This window comes from Magnolia sinica, chromosome 1 (assembly GCF_029962835.1).
Source record: "Magnolia sinica isolate HGM2019 chromosome 1, MsV1, whole genome shotgun sequence".
NCBI classification, from domain to species: Eukaryota; Viridiplantae; Streptophyta; class Magnoliopsida; order Magnoliales; family Magnoliaceae; genus Magnolia; species Magnolia sinica.
In genome coordinates, this window is record NC_080573.1 from 66,699,839 (window position 1) to 66,719,265 (window position 19,427).

At 39.0% G+C, this 19,427-nt stretch overlaps 1 long non-coding RNA gene across 1 annotated transcript in view; it reads left to right on the plus strand.

The window, feature by feature from the left end:
• The first annotated feature begins 3,870 nt into the window (after positions 1-3,870).
• The window catches only part of LOC131246875 (uncharacterized), a 37,673-nt gene continuing 22,116 nt past the window's right edge, over positions 3,871-19,427 (plus strand). The window contains exons 1-2 of the long non-coding RNA XR_009171534.1: positions 3,871-5,029; positions 5,157-5,295. This is a non-coding gene — a long non-coding RNA (uncharacterized LOC131246875). The remainder of the gene's footprint in view (positions 5,030-5,156; positions 5,296-19,427) is intronic.

Consider the following 19,427-nt stretch of genomic DNA (forward strand, 5'->3'; position numbering starts at 1 on the left):
TATCGCGGTACATCTTCATCAAGCCAGGGTGGATAGAAAACCTTGATCGATGTGCCTCGATTATAAGATCTCTGCGTAACTCTAGAATATCCGAGACACACAATCAGCCTCTGAAACGAAGTCCACCATCAGAACCAATCTGCCAATCTGACTGACTCTCATATATGCCTCTGCTCGATAATTCTATAACAATTCGTATGTCTGTTGAGCCTCGATTACCCTTGTGACAAGAGAGGGTTGAATCAACAGGCGCAGTAACTGAACGATAGTAAACTGCAGACCAAACTCGAAGTCATACTTTACTATATCCTCGAGCATCTTCCACTCTTGGACCATCATATATGCCACCAAGCCTCATGGCTGACAGCTAAGAGCATCCGCCACCATGTTCGCCTTGCTAGGGTGGTACTGAAGATAAAAATCATAGTCCTTCAGGAGCTCGATCCAACATCTCTGCCTTATATTCAACTCAGACTGAGAGAAGAGATACTTCAAGCTCTTATGGTCGGAGAAGAGCTCGAACCTCACCCCATAAAGATAGTACCTCCACACCTTTAGTGCGAAGACTACTACAACTAACTCTAAATCACATGTGGGGTAGTTCAGCTCATGGACCTTGAGCTAGCAAGACGTATAGGCCACTGACTTCCCATGTTGCATCAGGACAGCACCCAAACCAATATGTGAAGTATCAGTAAATACTACAAATCCTTCACTTCCAGAGGGAAGAGTGATGATAGGTGCAGACGTAAGGCGTTCCTTCAACTCTACAAATGCTCGCACGGATGCATCACTCCACATAAACTCAGCGCCCTTCCGAGTCAACCTGATCAACAGGGCTGCAATACGGGAGAATCCCTCAATAAAACATCAGTAGTAGCCTGCCAAACTAAGGAAACTACAGATCTCAGATGCATTCGTGGGCTGGCCCCACTGATGCATTATATCGATCTTCAAGGGGTCCACTGCGACACCCTTCCTCATCACCATGTGACCGAGGAACTTCACCTCCTCCTTCTAGAACTCACACTTCTCCATCTTCGCATAAAGCTGGTGTGCATAGAGGGTCTACAAATCAATCTTTAAATGCTTCTCATGGTCCTCGCGGGTCCTCGAATATATCAGAATGTCGCCGATGAATACCACAACACACTAATCGAGATATGGGCAGAAGACCTCATTCATCAATTGCATGAATATGACAGGCGCATTGGTCAGTCCGAAGGACATGACCTGAAACTCAAAATGACCATAGCGTATCTTAAATGTTGTCTTTGGAATATCCTCCTCTCGGACTCGAATTTGATGATAACTGGACCATAGGTCTATCTTCGAAAAGAACTATGCAACCTGTAGTTGATCAAACAAATCATAGATCCTCGAAAGCGGGTACTTGTTCTTAATCATGACCTTGTTGAGCTCGCGACAATCCACACAAAGCCTCAACTAGTCATCTTTTTTCCTAAAGAAGAGTACTGGTGCTCCCCACCGCGAACTGCTCGGACAAATAAATCCTAACTTGTGCAACTCGTCTAACTGCTTATGCAGTTTCCACAACTCCAACGATGCCATCACTATCAAAAAATCGAGAACAGACCATCGACATTGAAAGTTTTTTACTACGGATTAAATATGTAGCAGTTATGCTACAGATTTAATCCATAGTTAAAACCCAATTTATCTGTAGCTAAAACCTATGTCCTCGCCAAAACCTTATTAGATATTGATGGTGCTTAAGGGACTCCATGGGGCCCATTGGAATATATATGTTTGATCTAAGCCGCCCATCAATTTTGATAATAATTTCAGTGGATGAGCCCAAAAATTATGTAGATTAAAGGTCTAAGTGGACGACACCATAAAAAATAATAAAAATTAAATTTTTATTGTTAATATGTTGTGTGGTCTTCTTATAGCTTTGATCTAACTCATTTTTTGCATCAACCCTTAAAATAATATTTTAAAATTAATGGACAAAGTGGATAAATAACATACATCATGGTGGGCTCCACGGTCCTAAAACCCACGGTCTTAAAGGGTCGTCAGTCATGTGCTCCTCCCCCAAAATAAAAATTCCGTCCACCCTTTTCTCCCGAGCACATATCTCCCAAAACAATTTTTCCTTTGCCCTCTCTCCATTTCCTAGGCTCCCTCAACCTCTCTCTCTCGCACTCAGCCTCTCCCTTTCCCTCGTCCTCTCTCGATCTCCCGCTCTCCCTCACTCTCTCCCCCTCTCTTGGCTCAATTCCCCTCTCTCCGTTTCCCAACCTCTCCCTCTCTCTCGCTAGCATTTTCAAAACCCTGGTCTCTCTCTCTCTCTCACTCAGATGTCGACATTCTGCGAGTTAGGAGGAAGAAGAGGACAGATGGTTGCCCCAAGGACTTGATGTCGACATTTTGCGAATTGAGTCTCCAGGGGTTGATGAGCTCCTGCCTCGCATTTAAGCTGTGTGAGGAGTATTATAGCTCAAAGGGCATGTCACAATTTGGGAAGGTTGGATTCTCACCGCTTGGATCGAAGGTGGGCCCCACTCGCTGGGAAAGGTGGATGAATCAAGTGGGGGCTGCAGGTAATTATTTGAATTTTTCATTGAATTTGATCATTTTGTTCTTTAAATTTGGATGTGTGCACTCAACATGGTTTTATTGATTGGATTTAGATTTGTTTGTGTAATTGGTGATTTGAACTGGGTTTTTCCTAAGACAACCAGATTTTAGATCGATGGATGTGATGAGGAAAGATCAAGATTTTGATTGTACGGCGTGTTGTATTTGCACGAGTAATGGGATTGCAATTTCATTTCCTTGCATGCAGTTGGTTGGATTTTCTGGTATTGGATTTTTTATTTTTTTTTCAATCAGAGCAGTTTATTCAGGTATGTGGGTAGTGATTGGTTTAATGACTGAATGAAGCTAAATTCATGTAATTAGTTATGTTAATCATTCTTTAGGTGGTCTGTGGATTTTAGATTGATGCATTCAATCTACAAGGTTTCTATTTTCGATTGTATGTTTTGCAATGTTTTCTTGAAAACAGTAGTTGCAATTTCATGTTCTTTGGTGTTTTTCTTGTTTTTCTTTTTGGTTTCTTGAGTTTTTAGTTACTTTATGTATTTAATCTTTTGATATTTTAGTGGTTTTATGATTTCAATTTTTAATTTTTTTTCATTTGGGTATGTGATAATGATCTGTTAGCAATTGGATTAAGCTTAATTTAATTATGATTTTAATTATGGTCTTAATGACACCCATATTTTACCATGAATGTAAGCAGAAAATGTCATGATTTCCTTTATACTCTGTTTTGTGTGAGTAGCCAGATTGCAATATCATTTTCATGTGGGCTATTTTAGTGGGTTTTGTTCAAGTTTTTGTAATTATGGTTTTAAAGAAGACATCAAGATTTTAGATTGAAATATGTAGTAAGAAGAGGCTGTGATTTCAACTGCCGTGCTCTATGGTGTTTATATGGTTATTCAGATTTGCTTTCTCTTATTTGAATTGGATTGCAATAGTCTATTTTTGGCTTTTTCTAGTCATGGAGTTGTTTCAGTGACTAAGTCTTCACACACACGTATAGTGGTTTTATGATTCTTATCAATCTGAAGCAATGTGGTGCTACTTTATCTAGATTTGCTCTCTCTCTCTCTCTCATCAAGGTGTTCCATAACGGTATGGTGGCTGTAACAGCCACTGTCATCACTGTTATGATGTGGGTTGTAACTCTTTTTATTTTTTGAAAAAACTATTTTTGGACCGTAACAGGGCTGTTATGGATCATTTTTTCTATAGATGTGTATATGCCGAGTGGTTGGCTTTGTTTAATTCAATTATTGTTGCTGTGGGAAAAGCAATGAATGTAGTTGTTCAGCCTGCGAAGGAAGTCTATGCGAAGAAGAGACCGCTAATAAGGAAAAGGAGGGTTGTTGTGACAGGGATGGGTGTGGTGACCCCAGTAGGTCACGAGCTAGATGTGTTCTACAATAACCTTCTTGAGGGAGTCAGTGGTATTAGTGAGATCGAAACATTTGACTATGCCTACTTTCCAACGGTACATTTTACAATCCACCTCTACTATAATAGGTTTGCATATGAACTATTGGGTCCCTCGATGCATCAGGACATATGCCTTGCTGATATTCCAGTCCTTGGAAGTGTTGATGCTTTTGTGATCCAGGCCGTTTATCTAATGTGCCCAACTATGGATGGGACCCTAAGGCATTAACCTTCAATCAGTGGCCTACAAACTGACAGTTAAGATAAGATACAACAACACTCTAGAGAAAAAACAAAGGCTAAGGTAAGGGTCCATTTGGACACACTTCCTCAAAGGGGGTTTCTCAAAATGGAGGTTTTAAAACATGCTAACTCTAGTTTCCTTGACTCTTTCATCCAAGCTAACTTGCTCATTTGGCTATCTGAGCATAGGGATTGAATTCCCACCATAAAAAACTTTGAGAGTGATTTCTCAAAAATGCCTTTGGTTGGTCTATCTGAGCGTGGGTTAGGTGAGGCAGGGTTAATAGCTTAGTGGATGAGGCCCTGACCATGGGACCCGCCTTGATGTACATGTTGTATATCCACGCTGTTCATCTGTTTTGCCACACAAGTGGGGATTGAATTCCCACCATAAAAAACTTCTTGGGGTCTATGAAAGTTTGGATCAAGCTATTATTTGTGTTTTCCCTTCATCCTAGTCTGTGTGAACTCATCAACAGGTTGGATGGCAAATAAACATTACTGTGGATCTAGCAAAGTTTTCAATGGTGGGTGTTCAATCACCATTGTTTTTCTGTCGTGTGGTACACCAGGGATTTGTATCTGCCTCAATTTTCAATGATGATTGGTAATTGAGAAGTTGGAATTGTTATAGCTTTATTAACCTCTATGGTTAGTTGTTCTGAGGGAGATGACTTCTTCACTGCAGGTTTAAAAGTAGGGCTGATTCAAGTGGGATCTACCATCATTTGATAAATGACTTCTTCACAGAAGGAAATCACCGTTCAGCTGATCAACTACACAAGGAGTGGTAAGTTGCTAATGTCATTACTTCCAGGTATGATGTCACTATAACATGTCAGTTCCATCATTTATTGCATTAGATAGGCCATGCCTTTGGAATTAATGGACAATTGATGATCCGGCTCAACTTACAGGTGTGGCCCCTAGAGAGTAAATTGGCCTCATTTTCAGGAAGGGTAATCTTCATGGTGGGCCTACTGTTTTCATGTAATGGATGTCCTACACAAGTGACATGCTAGCAGAAAGATGGTATGGCACCACAAGTTGCAGCAGGTGATAAGTTCACTAAACCAAAATGTATTTCTTTGATTTATTATCATTTTTTACCATCATGCTTATCACTGATTTATAGCATAATGATAATTAGTCAATATCAAATGATGGTAGATCCCATCATTTTGTCTTTTATTGTGCTTTTCTTTTGCCCTTTGGGCTTTAACAATATTCAGTTCTTTCAAAAAAAATAAAATCAAATGATGATATATACCTCATTTTTTTGCATATGTAAATAATTTATGCCAAATGTTTCAATTTATTTTTTATAAATGTGAAACTACTCATGAGTGCTTCACTAAAAAATGCATATCCAAAGGTGTTGGAGCACACACACACACAGAGAGACAGAGAGAGAGAGGAAAGAAGATTAAAGGGGTCAAGATTTGAGGAGAAATGAAGAAGAAAGATGAACATGAAAAGACACAATAAATTAGTTGCACGGGTCGTAAAGTGAATTGTATGTGATGAGTTGGTTGCACGGGTCGTGGAGTGAACTTTATGTGATGAGTTGGTTGTGCGGGTCACATAGTGAACTTTATGTAAAGAGTTGGTTGCGCGGGTCACGCAAAACAACTTAGCATGTTGCACGGGTCGTGTAAACATGATTAGAAATAGTCTGTATGAATGGTTGGATATGATGTAAGGTGGGCCCCATGGCACAAAGATCGAGGTTTCACACGTATGAAGGCCCATAAATACCCCACTCCTCCTCTCATTTGGGGATTGGAAGAATTTTGGAAGAAGGTCGAAGCTCCGGAAGAAGTTAAAGGTGAGGGAGAAGAGTTGCAAAGTGGTTGCGCGGTAGTTGGTTGTGCAGGTCGCACAACTAGGCAGTTATACAACTAATAATGAAAAGGGCCGAAATGTTGCTAAAATCATCAAATGCAACCTTCATTGCTTCAACTTCTCTCTTTTTGTATAAGTGACAAGGAAAGATCAAATGATCAAACCTGCACAACCATTCCTCCTAGAGAGATGATTAAAGCAAATGTCAAAATGCTGCCGAATTTGATACTCAGATTCGACATTCGAACTTCATCAATTTTTGTATTTTAAATAATCTATCTTAGAATCAAGGGATACTAGAGGATGTAAATGAATTCACTATTAATAATATATTGATTGTTCTTTATACACTTTCTTTATTATGCTTAAATAAGATAATCTCCCCAATTCGAATGCATTTATTTCTTGTTCAAAATAAAATGGCGACTCTACTGGGGAAATTTATGTTATTTGATAATAACATTGAGAGTGTTATAGAACTTTCATTGTAGTTTGGCGTCTTTCCGATGCTAAAATGGCGACTCTCAGTGGGAACATCCTCCCCTTCATCTCTCAGATAGATTACATTATCTTTCAAATACTAATTATGATTTAATCCTATGTTTTGTATTGAAGGTGAAAAGATCAAACTATAAACCATAACCAATGGAAATCTCTATGAGAAAGGTGAACTTCTATTTCACTATAACTAGATTCATAGTGGAATATGCATCGAACCAGTCTTCAAGGCATAAAACCTAGTCTCCCACAAGTAAAAACGACCTAACCGGAACAACGGTTGGAGTTGTGTCAGCTTCACCCGAAACACCAGAAGGTGATCAGGACTGGACTGTTGTGATGTCTCGAAGGATAAGAGCTCGAAATGCAAGAGGCCCCAAAATGAGCTTACCTTCGCCAAGGGTTAGGGGATTGATAACGCGTAACAGTGTTAGGAAGAACCTTGAACTCGCCCCTCCTACAATATATCCTGAGCAAACAAGTTCGCAGTTAACGGCGCGTAAGTTCCCAACCTTGGTCACCCCAAGAGTCAGGTGGACAAAAGAGCAGAAAGGTAAGGAGCTACTTGTAGGTTCACCGATTTTTGTATCACCCCGATCAATCAGCGGTAGTGGAAGTGTGGAAAAATGGAATGAGACTCCTCTCTTCGTAAGTCCTATCACATCGGCATATTCTCGTCCCACTCCGACTACAGCTTCATCCGGAAGTGGAGAAATTGCAGTACATATGGTCAGAATAAATCAAGAAACTATGCCAACTACAGAGGACCATATGAATGAAATGGCGCAAGTACAGAGAAGACTGATGGAGGAATGTAGAAATCTCAGAGAAGCCTTAGCAACCCTTTCACACAATGTAGCCCAGATGGTGGCTCCCCTAATGATGGGCACAGTGAATGGGCAAGAGAACCAACCCGCTGGCTTTCAACCACCTGGGGCAGCATCACTTGGGTCTGTCCCAGCAGTAAGAACTGTAACACAAGAGGAAGTGTGGCAAGTCATCGAGGAGGCTATCAGAATTGAGAGGGAGCTTGAGAATGTTGGTTGGTTCAGATATCAGATGCCATATCCACGGAAGTAGAGGATGTCCCGTTCCTAGTTAACTTTAAGCATCTGAACTTTCAAAATTTTAATGGAGAAGGGTCGCCGGAGGAGCATTTGATGCATTTTATTACTAGTATGAGGAATTTCTCTACGACACCACAGTATTGCCTATGTTTGTTCAGATCATCTCTGACAAGTAAAGCATTTCGGTGGTATTCTAGTTTGGCTTCGGGATCGATACGCACTTTGGAGCAGATGCAGGATACCTTTATGTCAAACTTCTTCTCTTCAGAGCACGATGTCAGCATTAAGGAATTGGCTTCAGTACGACAGAGAGAAGGGGAACCAGTGGAGAAGTTTATAGACATATGAAAGACATTGGGAGCCTCGTGTAGGCAACTGCCAGAAGAAAAGGAACAAATCAAGATGTGCTTAAATTCCATGGAAATGGGAATCGTGTTTAGGCTCACAAGTGACGATATTAAGACTTTCCGTGACCTAGCCACTAAGGCCCATGCCTTAGAGTTGATGACTACGAAGATGCCAGCATTTCACTATGAGACAGCTATGAGGGGACCTAACCGGATGAATGTGAATACTATAGATTATGAAAAGAGAAGTCAAGAGACAAGAGACTCAGGGGGGAAAAGGTTGGAATGTAAAGAAGAATTGAATTAGCCTAGAAGCAGATTCAGTGGAAAAAGGCCTAGAGGGCTCAATTCTCACGAGGGGTTTGCATTCGATAGGGAAGATGTTGTCCCTATTGTTTTGACCAAAAATTAAATGCATTTTGATTTGGGAGAATTTCTTATTTATTCTGAGTTCATTGCATCCTCTTAATCCTCTAATTCTAAGATAGAGTCTCTTAACAAAGAAAAGAAAAAATGAAATCAAGCATAATCAAAATGTAGATTTCGATAGCATTCCGGCGCGTACTTATCAAATCTCCAAGGGAGACAAGTTGTGCGGGTTTCCCCTATTGGGATCCCTTAGAAATATTAAAATAGCTTGATCGTCTTTCAGAAATTTCAGCATGGTAACCGCTCCAAAGAGAACCTGCGCAACTCATCCCAGAGTTGCACGGCCAACAAGTTACACGAACCTGCGCAACTCATTATGAGCTATGTGGTCAACAAGTTGAGCGAACCCACACAACTCATTATGAGTTGTGCGGTCTCCCTTCTTCCCTTCTCTCCGCCGCTAATACCTGTCAGAGAGACTGATCTCTTGAACATCCAATCCCTCAAATGAGAGGGTGAGGGGGTATTTATAGGCTTCCACACGTGTGAACCCTCGATTCTTGTGCCATGAGCCACACTTCGTATCATTAGATGCTTTACCCTGACAAAACTTGCCCGTCTCAGCGAACTCTAGCAAGTTGCATAGACCCGCGCAACTCAGGTCTCACGCAACTTAGATCCCACGCAACTTACTCTTTGTTTCTTTCATCCCTCTTTCTTTCCTTGATCATTTTTTGTGCCCCAACAGATGCCCCCTTAAATCAAAATTTGATTCTTTCTGAATCACTTTGAAGGATCAAACTTTGTCATGGAAAATCTGAGTTGCCCGATCCCACGCAACTCGCTCATCGTGCATCTTTCTTCCCCGTGCAACTCTTTGACATTACCCCAAGCCTATAAATATTGGTCGATTCAACTGTTCATCACTCCAAATTTCCATTTTCGAACCAAACTCTTTTTGTGTAGATTATCCGCGCTACTGTCACGCACAACTCGGCTGCGCAACTCATTCACCCTTGGTGCAATAAATTTTGTCTCAAAACTCTGTAAAAATTTCTTTAACTTTTCCCTTCTTTATCATCATGAATCCTTCAAAGGTTTCCTCCTCCAGAAAAGGGTATCCTTTGATTTCCTCCTTAAACGAACAATTCCCTCGTCATATTTGGACATGTGTAGATATTAATGAGAAACTGCTAGAATTTCATCACCCCTATTTGGATAAAACTATCTCTTATCCCATGAATATTCGATGGCATTGGTCGATCCCTCATAGTGAACCTTCTACCCACCAAAGCTGCCTTTTCTTCATAGATAATTGGATCGTGAGAGAACCTCGAATCTTGAAAGGCCAGATAGAGGGAAAGGATTCGCACCAGAAAGGTGGCATGATATATAAAATGTAATTTCTACAACCTTGCCATGATTCTCGCCAACCTTTTCCAACTCATTTCTTTGAGACTGCTCATCAATATTTCTTTATCAATCGTACCCCTTGGAGGACAAATGATTTCATAGTCAAGGGTCTCCTGTCTCCTCAAGATTTTCATAGTGCATGGGCCCGTGCTGTTGCGCAAAAACATGCGGTCATTTTGGAACAAGTTAATCTTTATGATGCTATCATAGCCACATCGAAGCATTTTTATAGAAACACAGCTATCTTCAGAGGCTTTCTTAACTTTTGGTCTCCCATAACCAACTCATTCCATCTTCCTCTAGGTGAGAAGAGCATTACATTATGGGATCTTTGTTGTATGGTAGGCCTTCCTATCATGGGCGACATCCTTGACATTTATATCCCTTCGAATGAAGAATTGTCTCGTGCTTCTGTAGAAAACAACGAATCCAAGATTTCAAAAACTACTCTAGAACTTTTTAGCGAATTGGTTAATTTTCCCCATCCTGAACGTATCACTCCTCTTGAATGGTTGGCTCATTTCTCTCATAGACTACGGTATATTTCTCTTCTCTTAATTCTTTTCTCTTCAAATCTTCATCTTTCTTCTAAAATAACCTTGTTATTTTACCTTTACATCTTTGTAGGCTACAACCATAAGAATCTTAAAACCATTCGTGAGAATATTGCAACTGCTACCAAATATAGTCACTCTTGTGAATTGGTTGCCTTTCTAGCTTATTGGTTAAGTTTGGTAATATTCCCTCATTTGGAACAAGTCATTAGACCATCACTTTTTGTAGCTGCTGGCACCATGGCTGAGGGCCAGAAGCATTCACTAGCTCCTTCAGTTCTATGTTCCTTATATCATGCTTTTGGTGACATAATTTTTGGGCCCATAGATTCATCACTCCAACCTTTCCCGATCTACGTTCCTTGGCATTTCTTTATGAGTTGGCTGGGAATATACTTTCCTTAGACTTTTGATGACCCCCCGAAAGCATATTTAGATCCTCATCGACTACCTCTCCAACACTACCAACTGAGAAAGATGGTTGAAAAAACAAATGGTTGGGTTACTCGTAAAATAGAAGATGGCGATTCTATTGACTTTCATCATTTCCCTTTCACTATTCATCCAGAAGGCATAGAAGCTGTTGATAATGATAGCATCTCTCATGGCAAGCACTCATTCCTCATTTCCATCAGATCGAGTACTCTTCCCTTAAGAGAAGGCATCACGTTTTGGGGTGAACCCTACTATCCAAGCAGATTTGCCCATCAGTTCGGATTTGACCAAACTGTGCTGGCAACTTGTGATATGGTGACCAAATCTATGAGGAACTGTGGCATCGGACCATATAACTAGGCTTTGATATGGAGACAACCCTTGAGTGTTAACATTGGATCTCAATTTATACTCTTAGGTCAAGGATACCCAGTTCACTCTTCCTATTCTTAGATGCGTTGGTGGGTCCACCAGTACTATTTGGTGCGCAGATATTATTCAGCCGACCATGTCGTATTCATTCATCCACCTCAACTAAGGAATCATCAAGAAGACCCAAGCATTGGTTATTACAAGGAAACTAACGATTCCCCTTGTTCTGGTCAATTCTATACAATGATCTCTTTAGAACATACTTCTCATGAAGCACTATTGGCCGACAATCTTGATGGTTGGATAGCTTTTGAAGTATCTCTGCAAAGTACCCATGAATCTCAAAACTTTTCAGAAGAAGACGATAATTCCATGTAATTTCATCCTCCTCCTCCTTTGCAAGTTGTGAAAGACATTTTTCTGAGGTGTCAAGAAGACAAGAGACAGACAGGCACCATCGCTCTCTTCGAAAGAACAAGCATATAGTCATTGAAAGCTTATCCTCTTCAGAATAGAACAATAGTAAATACATTCGATTAAGTTTAACATGAGTACATTTTGAACAAGAAATATGACTCTCTCTTTATATACCTTATATGAAACTTATCTATCTTAATGCCATATCTTCATGTGGCATATATTTATCTTATTATTGCATCATTTTGAACTTGAGTAATTCTCATAAGTATATTTGATGGATATGTGGAACTTGAGTGATAAATTATGATAATGGTTAGAATAACATTACCTAAATGATATCCAAAATGGGCGGGACTAAATTTCAATTTCAGTTAGTTGCACACACAGTTTAGGCTCATAAGTAGTTGGAGCAACCATAGTTTAAACTCATAAGTAGTTGGAGTTAGTCTTACACGAATGGCCGCTGTAATTCTCTAGAGTTCGCGGGGCTTATCGCGGCAGGGGAGTTTTCACAGACCTTGATTTATTAGAGGGGCCCGGTGAAGCTACCAGGGTTGTGGACTTGATAGGATTTACGCATAGGGTTGCCCACAGTAACTCTCTAGAGTTTGTGGGGTGTGCAAGGCTACCGTTAGGGTACTAAATCCAAGGTTGCCAGTCCATCAGTGGAGAGTCTCCTGCTTCAGAGACTTGCTCCCATGCGTTACTACTGAAATCAAACCAAGAATTTAGGGAGTTATCCTGCTTCGGAAAATCACTTTTTCTTCACCTACAAGGTCAAACCTATTCACAAGGGGCACCCTCTGGCCATCCCTATTACACTGCTTGAAACTATACAGATGACATGGGTCTTACATGACTACTTCGTCAATCACCTACATAGGTGCATATGAAGCTCTCTATGGGATTTTAAGGGCCACAGACTCCACTGCTGCCCGAATGACACATATATGTCACTATCAATGATAGGTCTTCTGCATAGTTGGCTGCATAAGGCTTGACTTAACTACCTTAAATGATAAGTTTCCATCGTTGTTATTGACTTTACATGCCATTTAAATCAATAATTGACATTTCATCATTGCTGATAGCATTTTGCCAATATTCATATTATATTTAAAATAATATTAGCTTGGTGATAATGGCAATTTTGATAAGATAAGCTTATTTTGGCTTTACGATGATATCCATCGACTTTTAGCACTTATCATTGTTGTTTAGTCTTGGCTTGGTCGCATAACTCAATCTTATAGCAACGCTTTTCCTACATTATACAAGGTAGATCATCATTGCCACTATGGTTTGTCGTAATCCTTGCATTTAGCTTTTTCGTTTGACGACCCATTCTCATGATAATTCATTGGTGCTGACCATTGGCGATATTCATTGGCATTATCATTGGCATTTCGGCGATTGACAACATATATATATATATATTTGGCACTTTTCACCTGACGGGGTAGCTAATGCTTTTGATATCCTTTTGATACACCTCGAAAATCTACATTTCATTAATACTCAAAGAAAGAAAATACAACAATGAAAAGGAATCTAGAGATCCATCTTTTTTGTACTCTTGTCTGCCCCCTTTTGATTGAGAAGAATTATGGAATTAAGCCGCAAGTCTTCTAAATCAACACTATACACATGTTCATGGATGGTATATTTTTAGGAAACAGGCATTCACCAGTATATTTATCCCTCGTAGATCTTGATCCACCACCTGATATGCCCCATTAGAATACACTTCAGATATTATATACGGGCCATCCTATTTGGGGTCAAATTTGCCACCTGTCTTATGAGTGACCACTATCGGTCTTTTCAGCATTAACACCATATAACCCTTTTTGAAAGAACGATTTTTAACCCTTTTATCGAAAGTGGCAGAAATTATTGCATGATACAACTGTAATCGTTGCTAAACATTTTTCATCCATCAGATCTAATTCTGCCAACCTAATCTTAACGTTCTCATCATCTGTCATTGACTGATGTACGACCACGTTGAGTGAGGCAACTTGCATCTCTATATGGATAACAGCTTCAACCCCGTAAACTAGAGAGTATGGTGTCGCTTTCGTGGTTGTACAGTGAGTAGTTCGATAAGCCCATAAAGCTTCCTGCAACTTCACATCCCAATCGTGTTTGTTCCCTGCAATAGTTTTCTTCAATATTTTCAGAATTATTTTGTTAAAACCCTTAGCTAATCCATTAGCTGATGGATAGTAAGGTGTCGAGAATGAATGCTGAATATCGTATTTCCGGCATAATTTCTCCATTCATTTATTCTTAAAGGGCATTCCATTATCGGTGACAATATTTTTCGGAATACCATAACGGTATATTATTGCATGTCATATGAAATTCACGACGTCCCTCTCTTTAATACTTCTCAGCTCTATAGCTTCAGTCCACTTGAAAAAAGTAATCCATGGCTGCATGGATATAATGTTTCCCGCTAGATGATGATGGATTTATGGGACCGATAACATCTAGCCCCCAGGCTGCAAAGGGCCAAGAAGCCACTGATTGATGCAGATCTTTAGGAGGTACATGTATTATACCACCATGGTTTTAGCATTCACAACATCATCATGCAAAATCAATTGCATCCTTAAACATCGGAGGCTAGTAATATCCCATTTGGCGTACTCGATGAAACAAATTTCTACCAGCTTGATGAGCTCCGCATTCTCCAGAATGGGCTTCACCCAATATTTGATTCGCCTCCTTCATATCCAAACATCACAATAGTATTTCATTGTAGGATTTTTTATAAAGTTCCTCATTACACATAATGAATTTCTTTGCTCTTTGCTTTATTTGCATCTTTTTGCACAGGATCATCTGGTATGATATCATATTTGAGATAATCTACAAAAGGCTGGCGCCAATCATTAATCGTGATCTCTAAACATGATATGGGAAATACCTCAGCAATCTCAACATCATCAGTAAGTGGTAAGAACCTTCTTTCTTCAATCGTCATTCGTAAAGGGCTCCGGTTAGAACAAGCTAAGGCTGCAGCCATAATAGCGAAAGCATCTGCTCTTGCTTTTTCTGACTTGGGTATATGTTTGACTTCAACATCCTAAAATTGCTCCATATGCTATTGTGTACGATGATAAAACGGGAGTAGTTCTGCTTCCTTACTTCAAATTCTGTCGTGAGCTAGTTTATTACCAGCTTAGAATTGCTGAAAATTCGTAATGCCCTTATCTTCATTTCCTGAGCTATTTCCATCCCTATAGTGAGGGCCTGATACTCAACCTTATTATTAGTGCATGTTGAGCCTAATGTGAAAGAATATGGCAATAGATCGCCTTGTGGACTAATAAATATTACCCCATCACCAGTTCCCGAAGTTCTGGAAGCACCATCGAAATACATCTGGCACAAACCGCATAGTTCTGTGATCATCACCTGTTCATCTGGAAAATCATCGGTTATCATTTCACTATCCCACACGAGATGGGCTGCCAAGAAATCTACCACTGCTTGTCCTTTTATTGCTCTTGTCGGTTCATTTGTGATCGCATATTCTGACAGTAGAGCATCCATTTGGTCAATCTCCCTGATAACATCGGCCTTGTCATTCAGAAATTTAGTGGGTCCGCTCACGAAATCAAAATTTTATTGTGGGAAAGGCAATAATGTCTTAATTTCTGTACTGCAAAGATCACGGCTAGTCATACTTTCTTGATAGGCGCATAACTGCATTCGGCTCCCACTAAAGTTTTACTCAGATAATATAGTGCAATTTCCTTCCCCTGCTCTTTTATTTGTGCCAGCAAAGCCCCTAATGAATTTTCTGACACAAAAATATAGAGAATAAGGGGTTTACCTCTTAAAGGGGCTGCCAATACTAGGGGATTTTCACCAACTCTTTAATCGAATTGAATACATTTTAACATGACTGGTCTAATGCAAACTCTATGCCTTTCTTCATTAGATGAGAAAACGGTTGACAACTTCCTGCAAGGTTTGAAATGAAATGACGAATATATGCCAACTTTCCTTGTAAACTTTTCAGTTCCTTTAGTGTTTTTAGGGGTGGCATTTCCTGTATGGCTCTGATCTTTCCTGGGTCAATTTCAATTCCTTAATATCTCACGACAAAACCGAGAAACTTCCCTGACGAAACACCAAATGCACATTTAGATGGATTCATCCTTAGCTGCGTCTTTCTGAGACGATGAAATATCGAAATCAAGTGTTCACAATGTTCTTCATGATCGTTCGATCGCACCACCAAATCATCTACATAACATTCAACATGTTTGTGCATCATATCTTGGAATATGTTTTGCATCGCTCTCTAATATGTTGCACCATCATTTTTGATACCAAACAGCATGACTTTGTAACAGTAAATTCCCAGCAAGGTTCTAAATGTCATAGCCTCTTCATCTTTGGGTACCATTCTTATTTGATTATATCCAACGTAGCCATCCATCAAGGTCATGACAGCATATTTCATCATACTATCAATTAATAGCTCTATAATCGGTAGTGTGAAGTCATCTTTGGGACATGCTTCGTTTAAGTCCCTAAAGTCCACGTACACTCTGATTTGTCCATTCTTCTTTTTCACTGGGACAAAATTCGATATCCACTTGGGATATTTGACTTCCTTGATGAACCCAACTTTGATGAGCTTGCCCACTTCTTATTCAATCAAATGAACTAACTCCAGATGAAATCGTGAAATGACCAAGCTATATGTCTTAGAGGGGAGGGGGGGGGGGTGAACAGGACAATGCCAAATTTAAACAATGACAACAGAATATAAATGAAAAAATGATAGCACTATTAATAAATCACTATATTGGAATGTAAAACAACCTCAAAACGAGAAATTGATATCAATGTTGTTCTAAGGACAACCTTACACCATAAAAACCAAAGGTTTATGGCAGGACAACTTTATTTCTAGAACAAATTGAATATCAAAACTCAAATAGAAAGGAAACAAATGAAATAGTAAGAAATAAATTCTAAACTATTACAAAATTCCCCACAATGCTTGAAATGTAAATATTACAACGTTCACATTCACATATACATCCCACAAATCTGAATGATTAAAGATAGAAAATATAAATCACACATCCACAAAACACAAAGAGTTATAGTGGTTTGCCTGTGTGTACACCAAATGTTAAAAAACAGCCGCATAGATTACTACTCCACTCCTAATATCCTCACACAGGGGATATTCACATTCATTATCAAAATAGGTTTTCACAGGTTCACCCAAAACCTTCACAATTGTGTCTTTTTAGAAAAGGGCTTACACAATTCAAACAGCCTCACTTCTGAGTTTTTTGGCTCTCCTCAGATAACCAATTCAATGACGATTTTCTGGCTTAATCTTAAATAAAACCAAAATGGAAATTTACATAAATGTAAAATACCTGGATTTCTCCTTTTATTGCAGCCTAGAAGAACCAATCGGAGTAGAAGATTGAATGTAGAAGTTCAAAGTCCAATACCCACTTTAAAATGGTTATAGGTTCTAATTGATTTTAAATTAAACCAGCTGGGCTTGCTATATTTGATTTTGAATCCAAGAAGAAGGAATATACAATTCCTCTTTTCAATTAAGATTGAAATGTAGAAACAAAATCAAATTAATAAAGCTAACAAAAGAGAATATAAATTATACACAAAGTAGCTTAAAATGAACACAAACTTATCTCAAAGTGATCCCTTGATTTTACTTAAATTGAGTTATCAATCTCTGAAATTCATACTCTATTTATAGTTGTAGAAACTCAGCTACGAGTGGTCCTAAGGACACTATGACTGGTCGTAGGAGAAATGAATTTTTGAATTTTTGAGCGCGATTAGATAAAACCGTTCTATGACTGGTCGTAGGGTGTCTATGACAGGTCATAGCATACCCACGACTGGTCGTAGGACTCAAAGATTGGTTGTTGTAGTTTGAGTCGTAGAACCAGGATTGGTCATAGGATGAGTCGACACTGCTCACACGATCGGTCGAACAGAGTCCAGGACTGGTCATGGATGAACAGAAAATTCTGAAAAATTGCAACCAACTTAGGACTAGTCTTGGAATTTCTTGGACTGGTTGAGGCAGTGCTAGGACTAGTCGAATAAGGTTTAGGACTATCTTATAACAGTCCAATTCCATGTAAAATGATTCAATTGAATTATGTATTCAAAATAACCTACCCAAAGGACAATTTAAGGTCTATCATACCTTGAAAGTGAGGTATGAACATCGAGACTTCATATCTTTAGATGATAGATGACCTTTGAAGATTGTGAAGCTTGAATTCTTTGAACTTGATGTAGCACTGAACATGAGATCTTCTATAGCTTGAATAACAATTCATCTTGTGCTGTACACTGACTTGAGTCTTGAACAAGATCACTTCTACTATTGTTGCTTATACTTGCATTCTATTGTAGTAGTTGTACTTGTATTTCTTGAAGTAATTTGAAGTAGTTCTTCGTTCTTGACTTGAAGTAAAGTGCTTAGAGCTATGATGCAATGTCTTGAACATTTATAACAATGAACTATGCAAGACATAGATTGAGGTTTTGTCACCACAAAATTTGACAACCAAAGGATCATAAAACCATAGCACTTACAATCTCCCCCTTTGTCAAATTTGTGACAAAACACTCAACAATAATATAAACAATATGAATACAAAAAAAATGCACAAGTTATAAAAGAAAAAACCAGTTACAACCTAGTTAAAGAATCATACACCAGTTATCATCACACATCAAGATGAAGTAGGCAGAACACCTCCTTACTTACTCCCCCTGAGTAGCACACATATATCCAAAAAAATACTACTCTACCACAGTCCATATTCCATCAACATATCAATTCATATGCAAAACAATATAAATTCTCCCCCTTTTTGTCACAATATGACAAAGGAATAAGAAAAATGGAAAAGGAAAATAAACAAGAGTAATTAAGGAGTCAATATATAAGTAAATTAAAGTTCACATACCATGAACTAGTTTTAACAAAGTCAGCAAGCTACAATCAGCAAACTAAATAAAGTTTACAACCCAATAAAAGTAAACTTAAAGTTATTACAGACCAAAGAGTAAATCACTTAATCAGATTCTGAGGAAGGAGCAGGTATGGTAGGATCAAGTTGATGAAGGCCCTTGTTTAAGCGCCTAAGATACTTGCGCATATATTTAAATTGTAAATCATGGGCAACATTCATATTCTCTACCTTCTCCCCAAGTGCACGTAGACGCGCATCAAACTCAGATGGTTCATAATCAAGATCATTAGCAGAATCAGACTCAATTTCATCAAAAATGTCATTCATGTTTATGTCATTAGGAGGAAGATCATTGGCTTCTTCTTCATTTCCAGCTTCAGCTCCATCACCACTAACATCCACTTGGCCAGGAGCTAATTTCAATTTCATCTTGTTTATATTCGAGTTGTTAAAAATAAGATAATGGATGGGAGCCTCTCCAACGGGCATAACAACTAACATATGAGAAGCTAAAACAGTCATAAGATAGGCAAATGGAATATCACTATGACCTGTATGGAGACTTGAATGATGGAATGACATATTAAAGATGGAAGATAAACTTTAGTACCAGAGACGACAGAGTGCAAAACACAAACCATAAAGGAAGTTAGTTCTGTTTTATTACCAGAACGCAGATACAGATTTGAAGCAAAGATTCTATGGAGGACTCTGTATCTTGGCAACAAGTACTTTGAGGGGAGCGCATTCCCTTTATGAGTCCATTACACATCCATATTACATAATGCTCTGGTGAGCATTCGTTTTTCTGATTCTGAGGGTTTTCAAGTTAGAATATGAATAGGAATACTCTCATCATTA